We start from the raw sequence: 12,670 nt of genomic DNA on the forward strand, positions 1-12,670 counted from the left end.
ATTATTAGCAATCAACATCTTATATCAACTCATCATATTTCCACTTGTTACTCAATGTAGCAGCATGGATCAAGCAGTCTCATTAGCTGCGAGAAGCAGACGATTCGAATCGAGTTTTTATCCTTGCAAGGTAAACCTAAACACATGACAGGCAGGGGCACTCTGTCCCCACACACATCAACCGTCCCAATCGATTCCCTGGCAACAGATCAGGGCTCACCGCCTTGGCGTACAATGCCTCACTGACCCCGACTGCCGTCGTGCAGTGACCGCACTTGTACCCACCATAACCGGAATGGGAGACCACGTCTCAGGTCGCGTGAGGGGTAAAGTCTGCGGGCAGGTTCGCTCAGGTACTAGGCTTACCGATTTACCATATTTCTCGGTATGTGTTTAGTACGTTCAAACGCTTGACACACGGTACCACACCTTAATCCTTATTCCAATTTTTATCCCGTGAACAACCAATCCCCATGGATTGTTGTTCACCAGCCAACCTCATTATGATAAGAAAGTGGATACAACCAATTTTCTGACCTCGCGCGAGTGCTAGAAAAATCACTCGTCTTCTACCGAGATCCTAATTAATAAAGCAACTACTCGACCTAGCATACTAGTATTCATCTCAACAGGATTCCTGAGATCATGCAACTAGGGTTTCAAACAATTCCTACACCTAAGTGCACAATCAAACCTACAATCATTAAGTGAAGTAAAATAGCATAAATAATAGGTTATGCATAAACCGGGGCTTGCCTTCCAAAGCAGTGGCAGGCAGATCCTCTGAGGCAGACTCTAGGGCTGGATCTGGGGCTACCTCCTGAGCAGCTCCTTGCTCTGGCACGAGGACGTACTCTCCGTCAGCAAGGTTACAGTCTATCGAAATGCGATGAACATGTATGTCATGATTATGCAGGATTTAATAACATTATGCTAAAAAGAAACTAAGTCAAGAAGTAACTTAGGGTTTCTTAGTCATGCGGGGCTTCCAGTGGGTTATGCTTATTACTTTTTAGGCTTAGGTTTTTATTGAGGATAAACATAGGGAAATGGTATTGCCTTTACATATTTTAGTGGATAAGTTATAAAGAGCTTTTAGGATGACACTAATTTCCTATTATTCATTTTTCCCCTTTCTTTATTCTCTACTTATGGTTTCTAGTGTAGGTTTGAACTACGACAGTGGTTTAATAATTTCCAAAAAATTTGTAAAAATTACAGTGGGTCGCCATTTGCTATTCTAGCCTGCTTTAAGAATTTGAGGCTTAAAATATAGAGGCTATGCTTTGGACAAAAATAACAAGAGTGGTGTAAAATGGGTCACTTTACACTACACCTCCTAATTAGTGGTGGGTTTTGTCCTAAAGGTTATTTTTGCTGGCATCTAATAGCAATAATAGGCTTCTGTGCTAAAAATCACAGAAATCTAAGGGATGGTCATTTAGTTATGATTTTCTAAAGTTAAATGTCAAAAAGGCACTTTCTACTACATTGTTATTTGAAAAATGTCAAACAGCAAATTTCATATTTTTCCTAAGTTTTTATTAACCAAACATTTGTTATCCCAAGGGTTGGGGTGTTTTCACCTTGGGGTTATTTTTGTAGGGTTTTTCTAGGTTTTCCTTGTTTCATTAAAATAAAAGGTATCCTACTTATTTTATACTAAAACAGGGTATGATAGATTTTTTCAGTGATCTACATTGAATAAGTATCCTAACAAAAATAGGGGTGCCCTCTGGTTCATTATTTAAATCACATTTTCTATTTTTCTTAACCTTAAGCATATTATAAAATAAGGGGTAAAAACTAACTTAATGGAGTGGACAGAGAGGTTTAACATTTTTAAACAGGTCAGTAGGTAGATATAAACTTCTCCAAATTTTTCTAACCCTAGTCAAATAGTACAACTATTTTTCTTTCTATTATTGAGCTTTTGGCCAAAACTATAATTAAATCGGAGCTTCAAAGTTTTCTATAGTGCATAGGGGGTTTTATATTTTTCTCAAGTAGGTTACATTATTTAGAGTCTGACAAAATTGGTTTGATCAAATTTGGATGAACTAAACATAAGTTATGGATTTTCCAAGTTTCTGTTCAAATTTAAAATCAGGTTTAATAAGGTTTTCTGAAAAAGCAGTTTACACCGAGGTCCCTGGGTTTAAACTAAATCAACCCACGCAAAACTACCCCTGAGCCACTATTCCCCTGAGTCGCTGACAGTTCAAAAAGCCCCCTGACTTTCTCTTCCTCTCACCCGCGGTCCTTCCCCCAATGTAAACAGTACCCGCGGGAAAGAAAAGGGCAGCGCGGCTTACCGGCGGTGAGAGAGGTCCGGCGAAGGGCAGGGTTGGCTCAGGGAGGCTCTGGCGGTCACAGCGAGTTGCGGCTCGATGGCGGGGATGGCCGGAATCGCTCGGTCCACGTGCGCAGGCGGGTGTTCTCGTCGGCGGCGAGTGTACCGGCCAAACCACAGCGATCTGGTTCAATCCAAGGGCACGGTGAGCTTCACGAGGTATTATAGAGACCGTGTGCACAAGGAATCGGAAAATGGTTGAGTGGATTACCCGGTCCACGTACTCCGGCGGGGTTGTGAACTCCGGCGACCGTGGACTGGCCTCTCCGGCGAAGCAGGCTTCGATTCCTTGCTCGGGGAGCTTCACTGAGTTGTGCACACTCGTCTTCGAGGGTTGGACGGGGTTGGGAAAGGCTGGGGTGGCCGGTCTACGGCGGCAGTGGCTCGGGTGGCCGCGGACACGCCGCGCACGGGCCAACGGCGGTGAACTGAGCTCCGGCGAGGCTTGAGGGTGCGCGAAAGAGTGCAGTCGACGCCTGAGCGGGCTTTATAGGCGCGGGCACGGGCCAGGGCGCCGGCTGGCCGTTGGCGCGACGCGGGGCCCGCACGGGCGTGCTCTGGCGCACACAGAGCGCGTCGAACACGTGGAGCTTTTCTTCTGCCCGTGTTCCACAGCTCACCCAAGTCGCAAACGTGCGAATCTTGGCAAAAATCCGGCGCGAGTCTTTTCCTGGCACCTAGGGTTGTCTCTCATCCGTGAGCTGCCATGGCAGATATGGCCTAGGTAGGGAGATCTTCGGTCGCCAAATCGGGTGTGTCACACTGCCCACCTCGCGACAAAAACCATGCCAAGGCATGTCAAACGTCCAAGTCTCAGGCTCAGCTTTTTCCAGTGGGTGCCTTAGGTGGTATGCCACATTTTTGGTATAGAACATAGGTGGATTTGGTGCCAGCTTCGAGGTGAACACGACTGATCTTTAGTGTAGGTGTAGTTTTTAACTTAGAGAGAAATAGAGAGCTCTAGCTCTCTCTCCACTTGGAGATTTGATTTGGGGTTTCTCCAGGGGTCTTTTTGCAATATATCCTTCCCCTAATTGCTGGTTATAAGGTTACTTAAGGTTTGGTTAAAGATTACCCATGTTTTGCACATTTGCTCACCCTTTCCCCCCCTCTTATTCATGGCTTTGGGAGATAGGGTTTAAGAGAGGTCTAGGGTTTTCCCCCCTCTTGCCCAAGGTAGTAAGTGTACAAAGGTTTGAGTAATACTTCTTAGGTCATTAACAAACCTTGATTAACACATGATCTCCAAAGTTCTTATGTGTTTCCTTAAGTCTCTTCCACATGTGATCACAGTCCTTAGTGCCAAGGTGCCCTAGCCATGGTAACACTTGAGGTGTTATAGCCCTCCCCCCTTAAAGGAATCTCGTCCCGAGATTTTAGGTAGAGTCCCTTGGAGGGGTGCTTGAAGGTGTGTTGGTGCTACTCTTTCTTTATACTCAAGTTTCTCTTGTTAACTGCTCTTCGAATGTCATTCTCTTTGCAACTTCAGAAGGAAGCCCTTTTTAAGTTAAATCCACAACTTAGACTACCCTTGTTATCTAAGTTTTTCTTATAATTGAGTTCAAAGGGCAGGTGGGGGTGGGGTTTTGGGGTTACGTACCGACTCCTTTGGGCAGAAAGTCGGGGAAGCGGGAGCGTAGAAAATCCTCCGTCTCCCATGTAGCTTCCTCCGCTGAATGGTGACTCCACTGAACCTTATACATTCTGACTGATCTTGCCCGAGTTGATCTCTCCTTCTGATCCAATACCTTGACGGGGTACTCTTGGTAGGACAAGTCTGGTTCTATCTCAATGTCCGGTTCTGGTAGCACTTCAGTGGGTAGACGAACACATTTCCGCAGCTGAGATACATGGAACACATCGTGAATAGCTGACATGCTGGGTGGCAACTTCAGTTGATAGGCAACGGGTCCACAAGCTTCCTTGATCTCGTAGGGTCCAATGTAACGAGGAGCTAACTTGCCCTTGATCCCAAATCTCTGGATACCCTTGGTGGGTGATACCTTAAGATAAACATGATCTCCCACCTCAAACTGTAGAGGCTTCCGCCTCTTGTCATGATAGCTCTTTTGCCTGGCCTGAGCAGCTTCTAGGTTCTTCTTGATAATTCTAACCTTTGCTTCTGCTTCAAGTACCAAATCTGGCCCAAAAATTTCCCTCTCTCCTGCTTGAGACCAATTCAGTGGGGTCCTACACCTTCTCCCATATAAGGCTTCAAAAGGTGCCATCTTCAGCCTGGACTGATAGCTGTTATTATAGGAAAACTCAGCCAAGGATAGACACTTATCCCAATCCTTTCCGTAGTGTAGTGCACATGCTCGCAACATGTCTTCCAGAATCTGATTCACCCTTTCGGTCTGGCCATCTGTTTGGGGGTGGTATGCTGAGCTTCGGATGACATGGGTCCCAAGTGATTCTTGCAATTGTTCCCAAAATCATGCCACGAATGGTGCTCCTCTATCCGAGACTATAGTCCTTGGTATGCCATGCAGACGAATTATCTAGTCAATGTAGATTTCTGCATACTTCTCTGTCATGTGTGTGGTGTGCACTGGCAAGAAGTGAGCAGTCTTGGTCAACCTGTCCACAATAACCCAAATGGAATCATGGTGCCTGGAGGTATTGGGCAATCCTACTATAAAATCCATGCAAATGTCCTCCCATTTCCAAGATGGTATGGGAAGGGGTTGTAAGGGGCCTGCTGCCTTCAAATCAAAGGCTTTGATTCTCTGGCAGGTATCGCACTCGGATATGTACTTGGCAATTTCCCTCTTCATTCTGGTCCACCAATATAAAGATCTAAGATCATGGTACATCTTGTTGCTACCAGGGTGCATGGAGAATTTGGAAAGGTGAGCTTCATCCAGTATCTTCTTTCTAAGCTCAGGGTCCTTGGGAACAACCAATCGATCTCCAAACCATAAAATTCCCTTGTTGTCCTGTCGGAAACACTTGTATTTTTCTGCCTTTTGCTTGATCATGTCTTTGATAACCTGAACACCCTTATCCTCAATCTGTGCCCTCACTATTTGCTCTTGCAATGTGGGTTCCACCGAGATATAACTTAAGTCACCTGAAGAAACAACTTTCAGGTTCAGCTTGCACAGCTCATCACACAGGGTGGTAACTCTTGCATCCATACTCATACAATTGCACTGGGCCTTTCTGCTCAAAGCATCGGCCACAACATTTGCTTTGCCCGGATGGTAGTGCACCTCCAAATCATAGTCCTTGATTAACTCCAACCACCTCCTCTGCCTCATGTTCAGATCTGCCTGAGTGAAGATGTATTTGAGACTCTTGTGATCACTGTAGATGTTACAGTGAGCTCCCATCAGGTAGTGTCTCCATATCTTAAGAGCATGAACCACAGCTGCCAATTCCAGATCATGTGTAGGATAGTTCTGCTCATGGGGTCTGAGTGCTCGGGAAGCATAAGCAATGACTCTGTTATCTTGCATCAAGACACAACCCAAACCTGTACCAGAAGCATCACAATAAACTTCAAATGGCTTGGTGTTGTCAGGTTGAGCCAGCACTGGGGCTGTTGTCAAATGCTGCCTCAAAGTGTGAAAGGCATCCTCGCACTTTTGGCTCCAATCATACTTGACTCCCTTCTTCAACAGTTCAGTCATTGGTTTGGCAATTCTGGAGAAATCCGGAATAAATCGTCGATAATACCCTGCCAATCCCAGAAAACTCCGAATCTGCCTCACTGTAGTCGGGGGTTTCCAATCCATCACCTCTTGTACCTTCTCAGGATCAACCGATATCCCATCCTGGGAAATTGTGTGACCCAAGAATTTAATCTCCTTCAGCCAGAATTCACATTTAGACAATTTAGCATACAACTGATGGTCACGCAGTCTCTGAAGTACAGTATGCAAATGCTTGGCGTGCTCGGCTTCATTCTTGGAATAGACCAGAATATCATCAATGAAAACGACCACGAACTTGCCTAATTCTGGCATAAACACTGAGTTCATCAGGTACATAAAGTAAGCCGGGGCATTGGTCAGCCCAAAAGACATCACTAAAAACTCATAAAGCCCATATCTGGTTGAGAAAGCCGTTTTGGGGATATCACTGGTACGGATCTTGATTTGATGGTAACCCGAACGAAGATCTATTTTGGAGAACACTTTGGCTCCTACTAACTGATCAAACAGAACATCAATACGGGGCAGTGGGTATTTGTTCTTGATAGTCACCGCATTGAGAGGGCGGTAGTCAACACACATCCTCAAACTCTCATCCTTTTTCTTCACAAATAATGCTGGACATCCCCATAGTGAAGTACTTGGGCGAATAAACCCCTTGTCCAACAACTCTTGCAGTTGCTTTTTCTGTTCTGCCAATTCCGAGGGAGGCATCCTATAGGGTCTCTTAGAGATAGGAGCAGTCCTGGGTTGCAATTCGATGGCGAACTCAATATCTCGGTCAGGTGGCATCCCTGGCAATTCATCCGGAAACACATCCGGGTAGTCACGGACCACTGGGATCTTTCCCACTGGGGACTCTATCATAACGAAGGCACAGGAACGGGTACATCCCTGGTCGGGCAAATATAATGTAGTTTCACCACAGGTTGGTGAGTGCACCTCAATGGCCCTGGCTGCAATATCAATAACTGCTTGATGCCTGGTTAACCAGTCAGTTCCCAATATAATATCCACGCTATCCAAACCCAAAATGAGGAGGGTGGTTTTAATTATTAGACTACCAAACTTTATGGGCACATGTCTATTGATTTGATAGGTGGCAACCCTGCCTCCTGGTGTTGAAATTGTAATGCCCCCATCGGTGTGGTGAAAGGGCAACTGGCACTTGGCACTAAACTTGGCACTGATAAAACTATGTGATGCACCAGAATCAAAAAGAACAATAGCGGGATAATTTAAAACTGTAAAGATACCAGTCATGACGGGTGCTCCCTCTGGAATATCAGCCATGGTGGTGAAGTTTAGCCTGCCCTGCCTCACTTGCACCTTCTGTCTCTTGCCTTGATTCTGATTAACATTCTGCCCCTGCCTCTGCTGGTTCCTAGGGCAATTCTTGGCATAGTGTCCGGTGTTGCCACACGTGAAACACCTGTTGTCATTCGCCTGGCGGTACTGCTGCTGCTGATTGTTCCTCTGAACTGGAAACTGGGTGCGGTTGGGTGCCTGCTGCTGCTGCTGCTGTGATCGGATCACCCATCTTCCTTGTTGCTGCTGGGGTCCCCTGTTCTGAGTGTCGGACACAATCCTGAAGCGTTGTGGCTGAGCTGAGGGTCCTGCCACAGGGGTCTTCCTCTTCTTTTCTGCCTGTCGAGCTGTAATGCAATCCTCCTGGGAGATAGCCATATTGACCAACTCATTGTAACTGTTGGCCCTGACGGTGTTGAGACGGTCACGGAGCTTAGTGCTGAGCCCCCTCCTGAACCTGTCTCTCTTCTTCTCATCCGTGTCTGCGTGATATCCAGCATATTGGCACAAGTCATTAAAAGCCTGGGCATACTGCAACACTGTCCTGTTGCCCTGAGTGAGTGCCAGAAACTCGTTGAGCTTTCGGTCCATAATCCCGGCTGGTATGTGGTGTCCCCTGAAAGCTGCCTTGAACTCTCTCCACTCCACCTCTCGGTCCTCTGGCTGCATAGCAAGAAAATGATCCCACCAAGTCCTTGCGGGTCCGCGAAGCTGCTGGGTGGCGAACCTGACTTTAGTGACCTCTGAGCAAGCTCCATGGAGTAGCGGGAATTTGGACTCCACTACTCGCAACCACACATCTGCATCAAGTGGATCCTCTGCCCTTATGAACAATGGGGGCTGGGTACTGAGGAACTCCTGGTAGGTAGCTGCCGCGGGGTGACGCTGATGGTCTCCACCACCATAGTGCTAAGGTGGTGGCTGACGCTGAGCTAACTGCCTCAAGATCTCATTCTGCTGAGCCATCAGCTCCTGCAGAGTGGGAGGCGGTGGCGGCGGTGGAGGAATGCGCTCATTCTGGCCACGACGCTGCCTCCCGGCCATCTGAAAAACCACATACATACTTAACACCATATCTCCAAGTTCAAGATTTAATCGCGGCGAAAAGAGTCAAAAGCAAAATGATAGACTCCAACTTCAACAAAAGGATTTAAAAAGGCATAAATTTTTCCTTCCAAATTTAAAACTGATAACAGCATCCATCAAACATGCTTCCAAAAGAGTTTATCATGGTTACATCATTTGTCCCAAAAAGACTCAACTCTATCTAGCCTAGTACCCCAAGGGTGCAAAAGCTAAGCTAGCTGCGAGGAGTCCTACCATCCGACTTCTAACTCTGTCCTGAACACCTAGTGAGCGAACGAGGCAACACTCGACTCAGGGGAAGGTGGTCTCCCAGAGCCAGCAGTGTCCACACTAGAGGCAGGCTCATCTCCTCCCTCGATGTCGACGTCCTCATTGGCCTCTATATCCTGGATCTCCTGGTGATGCATATCCAAGTGCTCATTAGCCTCGGCAAGCTGCTGCTGGGTGTTAATGAGCTGATCCTCGAGAACCTCGATGGTGTTCTCCCGGGTGCCCACCAATTCCTCCAACTCTTGGATATCAGTGGATAGCTGCTCCACCTGCAAGTCCTTTTCCACCATTTCAGTGGACAAATCAACCACGAGCTCCTCTCTGTTGTCCAAAGTAATCTTTGTCGCCTCCAATAGTGCCATCAGATGGGACATCGCCTCACCGCGCATCACTTGCAGACGGTACAGAGCATTCATGCACCGTACGGTCAAGTGCGCAGTCTGTCCTGGGTAGATGGCCCAGATATCCTTGGCATGCTCCACCCGATCCTTCCACATTGGGTCGTCCTCCCTTTCAGCGGGGAACAAGCCAATGGGGTGGGTAGCCAGCTCCAAAGGATGGAATCCGCGGAAAGTGGTCAACCCGTGCAGAGCGATCGCCTCGATCGTGTCCCCAGCCCGGTATCCAAAAGACTCAGAGTCCAAAGAGCGCCAGCCTGGCTGCAGGGGATGAGGCTCCAAGGTCATCCTCACCCTACAGCAGGGCACTCGGTGCTTCTCGAACTGCTGCACCGCGTACTGAGGGGGTGTCGTGTATCCGGCCCCCTGAAGTACCTCCCACAGAATGCGGGGAAAACCCTCTCGTGCCAGCCCGTCAGTGTGGGACAGTGCATTTCCGTCCTCTGAGGATCTGTGGGAAGTCATCTGTGTACGGTTAAGCGTAAGTAAAAGAAAAAGAATTATAAAAAAAACAAGAAAAATAAAACTCAGCCTTTCTCTAGTTAAATAAAATGGTACTGGGGACTTAGTTGGTTAATTATCCATTAGTTTAATTTTAAGAATGCATGCATGCTCGTCCTAAATGACCTCACATCGATGTAAAGGGAATAGGGAAGGACTCCCATCCCTTAAGAGGGCCTAATCACGTAGCCACCTAGCTACCCTTCTATCACCCTAAGGCTTCACGTCCTAGGTCTATCCTGCTCGTCCTACTATCTATCCAACATGGTTTCTAGCAAGTTTTAATTTGAAAAATGGTGGTATTCACATTTTATTGATTCCTCTGTGGTGGTACAAGCTCCGATACCAGCTGTGGCGGAACTGCCCGAATTATTCCAACTTAAGTGCCTAAGTCCCGCCTTCGAGGCTAGACCACACTTAAATGGGAATAACCCGTCAATCCCTCGGATCTAGTCCGACACGGCCACTGACAGGATCAAGTACCACAGTCTCACTCGAAGGTGAGTCACAGAGCAAATACAATAAAGCATAAAACCATGCATTAAAGAGTATTAAATTATTACATCATCATCGGAGTTTTGCAAAAGTAGTCATCATTGTTCGAAGTGCAGCGGAATAAAACTAACGGTAAATAAACAGAGAGATGGGGAAGCATGTCCCATCACTCCTCATGCTCCTCCTCAGCCGAGGCGGGGTCCCACTCGACAGTCCAACCCGGTGGCAAGATGGACGGCCAAGTCACTCCAGCAACCATGTCCTCTAGAGAACCTGTAAAATTATGCCACAAGCAAGGCTGAGTATACTAATACTCAGCTAGACTTACCCGGTGTGAGGAGTCTACTCCTCTACCTCTAGACATGCAGCTGTTTGGCTATGGGGTTTGGTTGCCAAAAGCACTAGCTGAGTATCTAAATCAAGTTTTACGTTGTCATGTTAAGTGTGACTCTCTTAAGGCTAAAAGTGTACTATCTACTCATACATAGTAGCAAACATCATTAGCAATCAACATCTTATATCAACTCATCATATTTCCACTTGTTACTCAATGTAGCAGCATGGATCAAGCAGTCTCATTAGTTGCGAGAAGCAGACGATTCGAATCGAGTTTTTATCCTTGCAAGGTAAACCTAAACACACGACAGGCAGGGGCACTCCGTCCCCACACACATCAACCGTCCCCATCGATTCCCTAGCAACAGATCAGGGCTCACCGCCTTGGCGTACAATGCCTCACTGACCCCAACTGCCGTCGTGCAGTGACCGCACTTGTACCCACCATAACCGGAATGGGAGACCACGTCTCAGGTCGCGTGAGGGGTAAAGTCTGCGGGCAGGTTCACTCAGGTACTAGGCTTACCGATTTACCATATTTCTCGGTATGTGTTTAGTACGTTCAAACGCTTGACACACGGTACCACACCTTAATCCTTATTCTAATTTTTATCCCGTGAACAACCAATCCCCATGGATTGTTGTTCACCAGCCAACCTCATTATGATAAGAAAGTGGATACAACCAATTTCCTGACCTCGCGCGAGTGCTAGAAAAATCACTCGTTTTCTACCGAGATCCTAATTAATAAAGCAGCTACTCAACCTAGCATATTAGTATTCATCTCAACAGGATTCCTGAGATCATGCAACTAGGGTTTCAAACAATTCCTACACCTAAGTGCACAATCAAACCTACAATCATTAAGTGAAGTAAAATAGCATAAATAACAGGTTATGCATAAACCGGGGCTTGCCTTCCAAAGCAGTGGCAGGCAGATCCTCTGAGGCAGACTCTAGGGCTGGATCTAGGGCTACCTCCTGAGCAGCTCCTTGCTCCGGCACGAGGACGTACTCTCCGTCAGCAAGGTTACAGTCTATCGAAATGCGATGAACATGTATGTCATGATTATGCAGGATTTAATAACATTATGCTAAAAAGAAACTAAGTCAAGAAGTAACTTAGGGTTTCTTAGTCATGCGGGGCTTCCAGTGGGTTATGCTTATTACTTTTTAGGCTTAGGTTTTTATTGAGGATAAACATAGGGAAATGGTATTGCCTTTACATATTTCAGTGGATAAGTTATAAAGAGCTTTTAGGAGGACACTAATTTCCTATTATTCATTTTCCCCTTTCTTTATTCTCTACTTATGGTTTCTAGTGTAGGTTTGAACTACGACAGTGGTTTAATAATTTCCAAAAATTTTGTAAAAATTACAGTGGGTCGCCATTTGCTATTCTAGCCTGCTTTAAGAATTTGAGGCTTAAAATATAGAGGCTATGCTTTGGACAAAAATAACAAGAGTGGTGTAAAATGGGTCACTTTACACTACACCTCCTAATTAGTGGTGGGTTCTGTCCTAAAGGTTATTTTTGCTGGCATCTAATAGCAATAATAAGCTTCTGTGCTAAAAATCACAGAAATCTAAGGGATGGTCATTTAGTTATGATTTTCTAAAGTTAAATGTCAAAAAGGCACTTTCTACTACATTGTTATTTGAAAAATGTCAAACAGCAAATTTCATATTTTTCCTAAGTTCTTATTAACCAAACATTTGTTATCCCAAGGGTTGGGGTGTTTTCACCTTGGGGTTATTTTTGTAGGGTTTTTCTAGGTTTTCCTTGTTTCATTAAAATAAAAGGTATCCTACTTATTTTATACTAAAACAGGGTATGATAGATTTTTCCAGTGATCTACATTGAATAAGTATCCTAACAAAAAAAGGGGTGCCCTCTGGTTCATTATTTAAATCACATTTTCTATTTTTCTTAACCTTAAGCATATTATAAAATAAGGGGTAAAAACTAAATTAATGGAGTGGATAGAGAGGTTTAATATTTTTAAACAGGTCAGTAGGTAGATATAAACTTCTCCAAATTTTTCTAACCCTAGTCAAATAGTACAACTATTTTTCTTTCTATTATTGAGCTTTTGGCCAAAACTATAATTAAATCAGAGCTTCAAAGTTTTCTATAGTACATAGGGGGTTTTATATTTTTCTCAAGTAGGTTACATTATTTAGAGTCTGACAAAATTGGTTTGACCAAATTTGGATGAACTAAACAGAAGTTATGGATTTTCCAAGTTTCTGTTCAAATTTAAA

This window comes from Zea mays, chromosome 1, assembly GCF_902167145.1.
Source record: "Zea mays cultivar B73 chromosome 1, Zm-B73-REFERENCE-NAM-5.0, whole genome shotgun sequence".
Taxonomy (NCBI): domain Eukaryota; kingdom Viridiplantae; phylum Streptophyta; class Magnoliopsida; order Poales; family Poaceae; genus Zea; species Zea mays.